Below are 13,840 nucleotides of genomic sequence, written 5' to 3'. Positions count from 1 at the left end.
TATCTAATTTCTCTCTGTACGTCTGGTTGTCTGGAAGAAATCGCTATATAGCGATAAGACCGCCATTTGTTTGTAATGAATATATATTAAGGTTTTTATGTTGTTTCAAGAGCAATAAAGAGTTAATAAATAAATAAATATAAAATATATATTTATATAAAAGTGATATTTATTTTTGTAATATTATATTATCTTATCAGTATCTTATTATCTTATATATTATTTTACATTATATTATCAGCACATGAGAAAAGCGTTTTACTCATTTTGTTTTTAAATTGGAGTCTATCCAGCCTTACAATGGGCTACTTCATAAAATGATGGAGCAGTCGAATTACAAGCTGCGAATAATCTCGAATGTCAGCCATTTTGTAATGATTATTAAACGGGATCTTTCACATAAGATAATTAAGTTAACAGAATTTAACGCTGAATCTTGCCTTACTGCTCGGGAAACATTTTTAGGATATTTATTACACTAATAAATACAGTTTAAAAATATATAAACACGCAGAATGACAGAATCAACTGATTTATATCAGTCGCTGTTATACAGAATACCTATCTATACGTTAAGACATTATTTAATCCCAGCGGACCGAATCAGGATAACAAGAAAACTCACCGATTCTTGATTACAATATTTTTCGGTTAAATTTGTTCGTTTAATGTGTGTCGAAATCCATTTTAAAGGAGTCGGTTACCAACAGATATACAGGTGAAGCTAATAAAAGTGCGTCTTAAAATCTGACTGATAGACCACTGAACTACTTATATATATACAAAGCGCTCTCTATTTGCCTGTCTGTTTGTGATAAACTCGAAAACAGCTTCACCGATTTTCAATCTATATTTATCGATGGATAGCATAATTCTTGGGAAAGGTATGTATTGAAACAATCGTGAAATAGTTAATAAGAGAGGCAAAAAGTTTTATTACACTAATCCTATTTTATTATTGTAAATAAAAAGTTTTATTGCACCCAATCTAGATTGCAATTCCAGCTGGAAAATACAAAGTACAATTTATTTATAAAGGAATCACGTAAATGAATGTTACAATTGAAAACTCCCGAGAACCGGCCAAGCAAAGAGATATTTTACACCAGAAAGTTCAAAGTTCCATTTAATTCCATTGCGCACTTCCATATTGGAAAGCCGATAGCCGTACATTGGAAGCTTAAAGCAAAAAGCCTTCGGAGGTGTGCTATACACAAAAAAATATTTATACTTGTTGCATCCACGATAAATTTTCACCCACCGCTAACCTCTTTCAGTATTCAGTAGCGCTTGAGACAAGGCGACGAGCGCGCGTGTCGATTTTTGCCAACGCAACGGATTCGAAGCCGGAATGTTCGAAATTTAAATCTTTAAATTCCATCTGACGTATTGTTTTTTTAAGTGTTTACGCTAAGAACTTTTTGTTCGTACCAAATGGGAGTGCAAGGATAATGGTCGTTTGTATGCTATTTTGGATTTTGTGAGTCTATTGGGAGTGCAAAGTGGTCGTTAAGGAGTTGAAATTTAATATTTGGACAGGTAATAAATTATGCTATGAATAATTGTACGTCGTGTTACAGTGGCAACTAAATATGGAATTGTCTACTCGAATAAATAGTTGCTCTTTGTTTATTTTCTTAGATCTTATATGATCTTAATTTGGTATTTTGAAAAGCATTGAAAACTAATAGGTTATTGTAATTAAATCATGTTTTCATTTATCATGTTTGACTAGTTAATCATCTCTGTAAGTAACTAATTAATCCATGATCATTCGTGCAGTATTGATTTCCTTTTAACGTAAAATTTTGTTTCGGCAACATTGATATATCCGTTCGCGAAAATTGAAAACTGAACTTTAACACAATTTGCAGTAAGCATAAAGTATAATGTGCACACTTCCGACTATTTGAATTTTTTTTTAACTGTACCACAGATTACTAAAACCTATATGGTTAAAAGTTAGGACAATTTAATAAAATGAAACTCACTCGTCTACTCTGCTAGTCGTAACGTATTTACATGTATTTCAAAAACAAATAAATTATCAATAATGGACCTATAACTACTTCATTACAATAATAACAAAAAAGTTAAATTTTTTACCTCAGCGACGAAGTCGTCTTCTAAAAGGTTAAAGGATATTGATCCACCATATTATGTCGTTTTAATTCTTTTAGTTTTTCTTTTCTAACGATTTTGTCCTTAACCATACCTAAAAGTAGACGTAGATAAATTATTTAGGTATTTTTGTGAATTTACAATAAATGTTTATTAGCATGTGGATAAAATGAAAATTCTATAATCTTTACCTTTGTTATTGCATCTCAAGAACCGTAAAACTCATCCGTTAAGCAACCAGACTTTAATCTACCATCCAACCTTTTTAACATTAGAAAGGTAAAATGGTGTACATACACATTGGTTATTATTTACTTATAAACATTTATGTACGTATAAATGTACGAATTTATAGCGTAAAACCAATTGCTCTATCTATACAAAACAGATACAACTATTAGTTTTTGTTATCGTTAAATCTAGATAGGTTATCGGCAGGAAAACGTTTTCCGTTCTAATCTGCACTAGAACAAAGCTCATACGTGATGACTTTTTAATTTTTCGGTTGACTTGTCGCTTAAAGGTGAAAAGGAGAGTTGATGGCTTTGTTCTGCTGACTGTACTGACATATTGTGGTAAAGTAAGGCTGGGTGTTCACTGAAGGGCGGTTGACACGTGGAATAGAGCAGGGTTCACACTGAAGTGTGTAATGTTTATTTTTGGACTTATGTTTTTGTAAATGGCCGCTTGTATGTAATAAGGTTTGACATGAATATGTTATAACTAGTATTTCGCCCTGGCTTTGCCTATGATATCTACATAAATAGTCTATAGCGCTCAGGTATCACGTATGTAACCAAAGATGAAAGAGTTTTTTAAATCAGTTCAGTAATTCCCGAGATTATCAAATCAAATAAAAAAACTCTTTATTCTGAGCCTTCTTCACTTTCAGCCTTATATTATTAGTATAGGTTACCTAACAGCACAAGAAAGAACTTTTTCCAATATTTAAGACTTGACTGGATGAATAAAATGGTGTTATGATAATATCAGATGTTGTTAATTGAATTAATTTAATTAACGAATACATTGTTTTTAAAGAGAAAGAAATTATCAAATACTAACTGATGCCCGCGGTTTCACACACATTAAATTAGGAATAGCTTAATAAATGTTATACATATGAACCTTCCTCTTAAATCACTCTATCTATTAAAAAAAACAATAAAAAATCCGTTGCGTAGTTATAAAAATTTAAGCATACATAGGGACATAGGGACAGAGGAAGCGGCTTGTTTTATACTATGTAGTGATGAGCATAGTGCGATGCTAACAGAAAATTTACAAGTAAAGCTTGTATTTAAAAGCGATAAAATCATAAATCAATATTTATCGTCAGTCGCTCGATACAGCTATAATAATTGCCTACAACAGGATGTGAAATCTCTACCAAGATTGTGAACAATTCAAAGGAATCCATGACTTAATCAAAACAAATAATCTACATATTACAAAGTATCTAAATTCCTAATAATATTATAAACGCGAAAAATAAATCTGCTCGCCTAAACCACTTAGATAATTTGGATGAAATTTGGTAGATAGCTTGAGACCTGAAAAAGGACATCATCATCATCATCATCAGCCCATATATGTTCCCACTGCTGGGACACAGGCCCCCTATGAGTGTTTAGGCCATAATCCACCACGCTGGCCAAGTGCGGGTTGGTAGATGTGACATGTCGTCGAACTTTTGATTCTTGGGCATGCCGGTTTCCTCACGATGTTTTCCTTCACCGTTTTAAGCAGTGGTGATGTTATCCACATGTGCGGATAAATTGAAAAATCAATTTATTTCCTGCACGCTCGTCCCGGTCACGAACCTCGACTTATCGATTTTGAAGTCCGAGATTCTCACCACTGAGCCACCACTGCTTTAAAAAAAAAAGAAAAGGACATAGAAAAACATTTGACATGGAAAAAGGACAAAGAATTTAGAAATTAATGATTTTTTAACGGATTTTAAACGCGCATTATATTATTAACCTGACGTTTCGAACACTTCACAGCGTGCATGGTCACGGGGAGAATACTATAATGAGTAAATCGCGTTTAAAATCCGTTAAAAAGTCTTTAATTTCTAAATGTATAATACTCGCGTAAAATCAAACACGAGGAAATACTAAGGACAATCTCGAATAGTTCAATTTGGGAACTATGCGAGTTTTCTTTTGACAAGGCGGGCAAAGCCGCGGACGCAAAGTTAGTTATAGAATCAACAGTAAACAAACGATCTGTTTTTCATATTTTTAAAAGTACCTAATTGATATCCCATGTGGATGTGTTATATACCCTATTAAATTGGTTAGTATTTTTTTTTGTTTGTCTGTTTGCGTGTACGTCAATCACGTAAAAGCTATATAGAAAAAAAAAAGGTGTGTGTGCGATTCACACATGATAGAAGTGAAACTTCAGTAAATCGACAAAAGAATGAATAAAATTGTATGTATATTTCTGTCTCATTCTTTGCCAGCTTCATTCTACACATTTTTGTATTTCTGTCTCTTACCTGTCGTTTTTCCATTGCATCCGGTTTGAAATCACAACGATTCTAAAGAAGTTTCACTTCAAAAAAATGGTGTTAAACCAATAGGTTCAAGTTTGAAAAACATATAAACTATCTACCTATCTACATGTAACAGATCTTATTGGAAAGGTCATTAAAACGAAATGCACGCATCAGCAAATTTTATGGTCATTTCATTTCTATCAAATATCGAAAGGTCTAAGAAATATTTTCCGGTAAAATAAATGGAGGACATCATCTTACAAATAAAAAAGTCTCATTAAATGACCATTCGGTTCAATAAGTTATCCAGGTAGCAAATTCCAAAAATTACAGTTGAAGCTATATTTAACACTAGCTGTTCGCCCCGGCTTCGTGGTACATTTTCGGGGTAAAAAGTATCCTAGCACTCGGGAATACTGTAGCTTTCTTTTGGTGAAAGAAATGTCAAAATCGGACCAGTAGTTTCGAAACCTTTAGGGTGTAAAAATACAAAAAAAAACTTTTCCTCTTTATCATATTAGTATAGATTATTTCCTTTGGCGGTGTCTTTAAACTATGCATAATGCATGCCTTCCAAAAGGTCTGTACACTTTGAGTTTGGCCCTTAAAGGCAAATAGTGGGGAAGTACGAATGTTTAGCTTCACATAAAATATTTAGAGCGTAAGGGTCCATCGCTGCTTGCCCTAAATAAATAACATTTACATTTTAATCGAAATTTAGGTGACTTTCTATATAGCTGTGCCCCGCGTTTTCACCTGCGCAAGTCTGTATCCCGTAGGAATATTGGGATAAAAAATTGCCTATATGATATTCCAGTTGTCCAACTATCTACGTATCAAATTTCATTGCAATCGGTTCAGTAGTTGTGGCGTGAAAGAGTAACAAACTTTCGCATTTATAATATTAGTAAAACAAGTAGGATAGGATCCCTAATCCACCTTATATTTCTTATTATACTTAATATTAATCTTATTCTTAGACTTAGCCTTAATATAAAATGTATTTTAAAACCAATAAAAACTTTTATCCATCGAGAAACGAACAAGAATATCAGAAAAGAGCAAAAGCTGATTTTGTATCCTCCGCTGGGAACCCCGACTCCATTTTCATCGAAAAGTTGAAGGTGTCAGTTGTGTTTCACAAGTTTATATGAAAATGTACTGAAATTGAATATTAAATATGACAGCAAAGGAGTAATTTCATTTGTATTATTCGTATGGTGATTTTGTTATATTATGTATACGATAGTTGTTATACTATGTAGTATGTAAGTAGTCTATCTATTATCTACTTTTCGTTTTTGGAATTAAGTAAAAAAGCTTTCTACGTGCAGCCTGCTGTGGTTGCACACGTTGTAGCAATGAATAAAAATTCCTGGCGGGTTCTATAGTTTAGACAAATTTAAATTGTATACTACAGCCTGAGCCTATTATGATTGATTAAACTAAATAGACATAAATTTGTCTTTTACGTAGCCGAATGAATTCAAATAATTATGTTTTCAAACACAATTAATTCTATAAAATTCAAATATCTTCATTTGGGAATGAAGAGTAGTGTCCGCATTCGGTGATACACTGTTAAATTGAATCCAATTGTGTAATGAATCAGCTTCTATAATGGTGCTATAGGTGGACAAAGACATTTGATTTCATAATAAACTTTTTGTTTAAATTTTGTAAATGTTTTAATTATTAAATCATGAACCAATAAATAATATTTATATGTTACTAGCAAACCCCGCGAACTCCGTTTCGCTACCAGATGGCTTCGTTTTTCCCGCTTTTCTGTTAAAATTTTTCCGGAATTTTCTTTGCTATAAACCTCACGACGCCCAAGACCTTTCCAACGAATGCAAAACCGTGGAAATCGGTTCGTGGGTTCTGGAGTTATAGCGTCAGGAAGGAAAACCCGACTTATTTTTATATAGTAGATTAATTTATCTATACAAAATGTTTTGAGATGTCATTTTGAAATCGCTCAAGGCATAAATAGAGCACCATTTTACTAAGTAAATTTAATATTTTAAGCAATCACATGAAACATTCAAACGCGCGACAGCCCCTCAATAGTGTCCCGAGCTGCTAACATCATGGCGTATGTAGCTCGGGCTTGTTCCTCCTGCGTCTCGCCCTTTACCACCTCGCGCGATTTTCCTATCGAAACTTCTTCATTGAACGACTGTATGGAACATTACACTGTGATAGTACTATCGGCAACAATACTAAATGTGTAAAAAGTATAAAGCATATAAGCCATTCATTATCAAGCTTCTAGAATGTTCGATTAGTTTAACTAGAACACTCCCAAATTACTAATACAATTTGCGTACAGCGACACGGCGACATTTAGTTCTGGATATCATCCAGAATGTGTCATACAGATATAAGGAACGGTGTGTTTAATTGTGTAATCTATACTAATATTATAAATTGAAGAGTTTGTTTGTTTGAAGACATCTTACTGAAAAACAAATATTTTATGTATCTTAAATACATAAAAAAACTAAACACTGCGTAATAATGTATAGTCTATATTAAGAGTATATATTATATATATAATCATTTTTTTACCCTATTTGTATATTTCTACTGCATTATTATAAAATCTTACCCATGGGTTGCCTGGTACAAATCGCTTAGTAGCGATAAGTTTGCCTTTTTTGGCTTTATATTATACTATGTTTCTTTTTATGTATATTTATAATTGTAAAAGTATAATATTATTATTATTATATTATTGTAAAAGTATAATATTATAATATATTATTGTAAAAGTATAATATTATTATTATCATATATTTACCAAAAAATTACGGTATTTTTCATTTGCTTATAGTTAAATTAAGGACTAACTCGGACATATTTTATACCCGAAAAACAACTAGAATATAAGACAAAGCTTGAATGTAAGACAAAGTCGCCGGCGTTGGCTAGTATATATTCAATGGAAGTTACACAATTCCCCAGAAGCCAAGATTTCCACTCATTACGCTGTCATGTCCGAGGGCTGATATTTATTTATAAGCAATCACATTTCGGATGTACTCTTTAATATTTATGTCCGTGCCATTGTAATTTATCGTTCATTTTTTCTCCTTTCATTGATATTACAATACACGCATGAATAATTCAATGGAGAAGTTGTATTGTAAAAATTCGAGAACGTTCTAGAATCTTCTAGATTTGTACGTTTTAATTTTTTTGAAATTCAATGAAATTAACATACAACGCAGTCGCAACTCTTATTTCTAAAACATAGGTTAACTGATATGTATGGATAATTAAATTGGATTTATTCATCTCTATAACATATAATAAATATATAATACATGCCTAATAGATACATTACAAATACAGAAATGATTGTCTCTTTAATCGACGTCAAAAACGGATAAGTATCTCAATTCCACAATATGTATGTACTTTTTTATACCTTCACTTTTTCGACTCGGTGAACCGATTTTGATGATTTATTTTTGAAAGCTGGAGCCAATCCCTTCGATCTGATAATTTTAAAACGTTTATTTTTTCGATTTATTGTGTTTAATATATGAACAAAAAATGATTAAATTAATAAATATTTCTTAATTGTTATGTCAACAAACATAATTCTTTTTGCTGAAGAAAATCTCCCCAGTTCATAATAAAATGGTATTTTTCATATTAACAATTATGAAATAAACCTCGACAAATAATTATATCGTTATACGAATTCAATATAATACAAAATCATTATTATACGTTTCCAAATTGAGAATTAATTAAACGCAATTTATTCATAAAGTACCTACATGCCTCACTTAATGTGATCTGACCTCCATGTCAGTTAATTAAAAATCAAAATCAATATAGATTATTTTCACATCAAAAGTATTGAACTCAATCTGAGCGATTAATCAAATTTGGCCTTTGTTCCATCAATTTGTTAAAGAATTCTTATAGATGGACAGTTATTATGAAGTTTATATTATTATCTTATATTAGATACTAGTTTCACCCGCGTAATTCCGCATCTCGTAGGAATGTCGGGATAAAAAGTTTCCTATATGTTATTCCAGTTGTCCAGCTATCTATGTACCAAATTTCATTGCAACCGGTTCAGTAGTTTTTGGTTGAAAGAGCAACAAACACACACACATTGTTACAAACTTTCGCATTTATGATATTAGTAGGATGACATTAGATAAAATTTTCTGTGCATTTTGCAATACATGTAATAATGGCCGATGCTTTAACCGCCCATTTCCTTTTCCTCACTCTTCCCAGTCCGTTCCCGTTATAATTAGTGAGAAAAATTCAAAATCAATCGTAGCATACAAATGGTCACGAAGAATTCTGGAACTTTCTAGAACTTTCCAGAACCGTATTTATTTCTGAGCATAAAGTGCTGGGGCAATTAACTAATAGCGAAGTTAACCCTCGAGGGCAAATAATTAGTTCTTCATATAGCGCATCTTTGCTTTGTGCGCTTCTCATTTCATTTCTTGATAATCAAATATGGACTTTCAGAGCTTGTACGTAAGTTATACTTTGTATTGTTATCTTGATATAACTGCATATTTGAACTTAGCATAAAATTATTGTTAAAAGGAGTGTATATCTTTCACTTACCTACTAAGCTTATATTTGAATTATCAGTACTAGATCAATAACACAGGACCACAAGGAAAACATCATCTTTCAAATAAAAAAAGTATCATCAAAATCGGTTCACAACTGAATGTTCTGAGGGAACAATCCCAAAAACAGTAGACTTGAGACTCTCCTCTAGCTCATATTTTATTTAAAAATCAAAATTACATGAAAATAAACGAATTATGTAGAAATATTCGTCGGAAAATCCTACTTATATTATGAATGCGAAAGTTTGTAACGATGTGTGTGTGTGTTTGTTGCTCTTTCTCGCAAAAACTACTGAATCGATTGCAATGAAATTTGGTACGTAGACAGCTGGACAACTGGAATAACATATTAACATACGGACTTACGCGGGTGAAACCGCGCATAAATAAGATCTTTGAGATTAATTATAATTAAAATAAACGATACATCATTATTTAATCCTGCAACTGCAATAATGATCAAGTCGATTGATCATATCATAATTTCATTATCACATAATCGTATTAATCACAAATCAAACACAAAAAAACACTATTTTTAATTCGTTTATTAGGTAAATCAAAAAGCTGTCTGCCACTTTGATTTCTTCTGATTTGATTAATAATCTATTTGATAATTTATCTTCGTATCAAAACATACAATATTACTATAGATAAAAAGCCAAATATAATAATATCAAGATTTCAATTTGAAGATATTGTAAAGATGCACACACACATACACACACTTAGTATTTTCTAATAGTTGATTTTATGCGATAAAAAAAGATTCCATTTGTAGAGGCGTAAGGTCTGCAATTGACCTTATGCCTCTCAAAATGTTAATAGGCGGTGGTAGCGGTTACCATCAGGCAACCTACCAGCTTTACCGGCTACGACATAAAAAAATAAATAAATCTGATTTAAGCCATTAATTTTCAATCTCTAAAAGATACTACAGTTGTAAGGGACCACAAGCAGCTACATACGAACTAACCAATCCGCATTGTAATCAAACAAAGTTCTAAGAACTCCGAATGAACTATAATACGCTATAAACATGTAAGTCACGAATGTTGGGTAAGTCAGCAAGGCTATAGTTTGAGACATCGTCTACGGTCAGCAATTATTTAAATCTATGGTCCTCTGAGCACGTGATGCTCAGAGTACCATAAAGAAGTATTTTGTTGAAGCCCAATTGCTCCGTCGTGATACTTGATGATGGTTTAGACTACTGAAAGACATTTTAATTTTCGAAGCATTGCACGAATAACCCGCGCAAATTGAGTTTGTGATACAACGGAAAAAACTTTTTTGAAGTCGGTTACAAAGTTTGCAGAGTGTTTTATCTTATGTCTTCGCATGTCTATATTTCCTTTATTATCCAGGTGAAGTCGCGAGCGAAATGCTAGTTATGCATATACAGACATATAAACAGCAACTTCTGTTCTATAAAAGCTATTTTTACTATCTTAAATCTTTTCACTAACATTATCTTACCAACTACTTATCTGATATTTTGACATTAAAACATACTTAATAACTTAGATTTTATCGATATGTAGAAAAAAAACAATTTTGAGATATTGCAGACCGATTAAACAATCTTCGCATCAGTCCACACTTTCTTTCGATGCTTAAAAATCAGTATTTGAAAAGCATTAATTAATTTAAATTCTGTTGAACTGTATGTATGTAGACTAAAAACTAGTAACTATCGAGTTTATTGCCGATTTCCCTTCGTGACTGAGTAGTCAGTATTCTAATACGATTATGAACTAGCTTTTGCCCGCTGCTTCGCACACATTAAATTCGGAGTAGTTTAATACATGCTATTATAAATATATCTTAATAAAAACCCTATCAAAATCTGTTGTGTAATTTTATTATGTTAAAGATCTAAGCATACATATATACCTACTTAGGGACGGACGCGGGAAATGACCTTGCTTTATACTATCTAGTGATTTATGAACGCTTCAATCTTTTTAAAATTCATTGTATGTTCAGTGTAGTATAGTATACATGTAGTTCAGTGTAGTGTAGTATACATCAATAAATTCTTACAATATTTCATGTTATTAATTGATTTTAGTAGGACGGTGAAATACCAAATCGCTGTAAAACTTCGAGGTAAAATATCTTGAAATGACTGAGAGAAAACATTCTTTATTTATTTAAAAATCATACTATTTATTATTTGCTTTTAACTGTTAAAGTAATATAATCCTTAAAAACATTGGATCAGTAGCATTATAGTGTTGAATTTCCATTGAAATTGGTTTAAGCTTTAAATTGTTTTCAAAATACTATTTATTCATTTTAGTTGGAATGGAGGATATCAGATTTCATGGAAATGTAAATTTTACAAATAAACTCCGTTACCTACAACGAAATGTTAATACAATTATTAAATATTAGACGCTCGTCCCGGCTCCGGATATCAAGATAAAAAATATCCTATGATCTAAGTCAGGTCATACACTGTCTGTATACCAAATTTCATCAAAATCCGTTCAGTAGTTTCATCGTGATTGACGGACAAACATCCAAACAAACGAACTTTCACATTTATAATATTGTTTTTTTTTTATATTATTACATAGGCCTCCCCCAAAGACTTCCAAAGCAACCTTCCAAATAGATCACCAGCTGCCTGAGTCCAGCGATTTCCTGCCACTTTATTTATCATAGTTATCTATTTATTTCTTTTATTAAAACCATCCCACAACGCAAATGACTGGTAGAAAACAGATGTACGCATATCGAATCTTTGTTTATTAATAGTTCCGATTGCAATTGAATTTCTAGTTTTATTACAAGTTCTCTGCTTTGTAATGTTATTTATGAATAGATAATAAACAGTTGAAAACATTTTTCGGTATAAAAATATCAAAATTTATCATGCAGGATACAGAAATTCCAATCTTCTCAATTATCTAGGTATCCTATAGGTTTCTATAGTCGCAAGTTTAAAAACGAATAGGTTTCCTCAAGGGTTACCGTGTGCTCATACAGCAGTTCTTATGCCAGTGTGAGAAAAAGACAGCTATCTAGCGCCATCACTTTCCCACACTGGAATTAGTAGAGACTGCTTTAAACCGACACGATTATCCGCTAGGATATAGAAAACACTTAAAACACAATAAACAAATCTCACCATTGATCATATAAACTATAATTAAATACTTAATAATTCTTCAATGCCCAGTTGCATACTAGATAAATTATTAAAAGAAAATTCCGGTTCTCAAAACCACTCAAAAGCGCATATAAATTACTATAACTACTATAAACGACCCACTCATCTACCTACCTATCTGATGTCGGTGCCAGCCAAGTCTTATAAAAGAATAAATAGATAGATAGTTACTACCTCCTTATTACATAGTATCACGAGCTATGTATCATTATTTCATAAAATACACTTATTTCATATGTGATAGAAATTGAATCTGAATCCTATTATTATATAACAAAACAGTTGGGAATTGGGCTGAATATAAACATGATACAATAAATAGATACATTAGGAGTATACGTATGTTACAATCACCAGTGGTAGATAGCCATAAACTCGAACTCAAACATTTATTTATTCAATTAGAATTCCTATAGAAGCACTTTTGAATTGTCTCCTACACAATAAACATTTACCATTTAAATGAATTACAACTAACAAACAAACGGTCGCACAAAACCAAAACCTATTAGGTTTTCCTTGAGCCTAACGCGTCAGGCTCGGTCATGATCCTCTTTATGTTAGGTTATCTTTATTACCCGCTTGAAGTTTGCTTTTAAGGGTTATATCACAATGATTGGCATCAAATTTATGTTACCCTACGACAATAAAGATTCCTTTATGGCCATGTATCAGCGCCCTGAAACAGTGTTTTTAATGGTCTTGAGATCGACTGAGAAACCCTCGGTTGTATCACTGTACCAAGCTTCGCAAAGAAAGAAGCCACACCTTATATTCTTTGCAATTGCTAGTATGTATTATTTTGTCTGCGTGAATTTAAATACTCTGGCCTGGCTATAATAATAAGGAAAAACTGACTTTCGAGACAGATATCTCTAGTTGGGAAATCCAGGTCTTTCACTGCGTGTTCTTTTAGGCAGTATAAATACCTTATAGATATCTTGCCCTTGCAAGTGAGACAATTTAGTGGATATTAGTGTACATTTAAACCTCTTGAATCACTCTTTCTATAAAAAAAAACTACCAAAATCGCTTGAGTAACTTTAAAGATCTTAACATACCGACGGAGCCGCTGGACTCAGGCCACTGGTGATTGATAGTTTTGGAAACCTTTGGCGGATCTATGGCCAAGAGTAGACGTCCTAAAAGGCTGCAACAACGAAACATACAGATACAGAGAAAGCCAAAAGCGACTTTGTTTTATTCTATGTAGTGATATCTTATATCTTTAATCGAGCAATTCTTGTATATATATATATATATTTATCTCGGAATCGGCTCCAACGATTTTCATGAAATTTAGTATATAGGGGGTTTCGGGGACGATAAATCGATCTAGCTAGGAATCTTTTTTAGAAAATATCATATTCGTGTTTTATTCATGTTTCATCGACTTAAACTTAC

General features: G+C 32.2%; 1 protein-coding gene across 1 annotated transcript in view; it reads left to right on the top strand.

Moving 5' to 3' along the window:
- The first annotated feature begins 1,306 nt into the window (after nt 1-1,306).
- LOC119830221 (arrestin homolog) overlaps nt 1,307-13,840 on the top strand; it is a 53,500-nt gene continuing 40,966 nt past the window's right edge. The window contains exon 1 of the mRNA XM_038353153.1: nt 1,307-1,539. The gene's annotated coding sequence lies outside the window, so the exon portion shown is untranslated. The remainder of the gene's footprint in view (nt 1,540-13,840) is intronic.

Source organism: Zerene cesonia, chromosome 11, assembly GCF_012273895.1.
Source record: "Zerene cesonia ecotype Mississippi chromosome 11, Zerene_cesonia_1.1, whole genome shotgun sequence".
In the NCBI taxonomy this organism is placed as follows: Eukaryota; Metazoa; Arthropoda; class Insecta; order Lepidoptera; family Pieridae; genus Zerene; species Zerene cesonia.
Note: the sequence above shows the minus strand (reverse complement) of the source record. Positions and strands in the feature narration are given on the sequence as shown.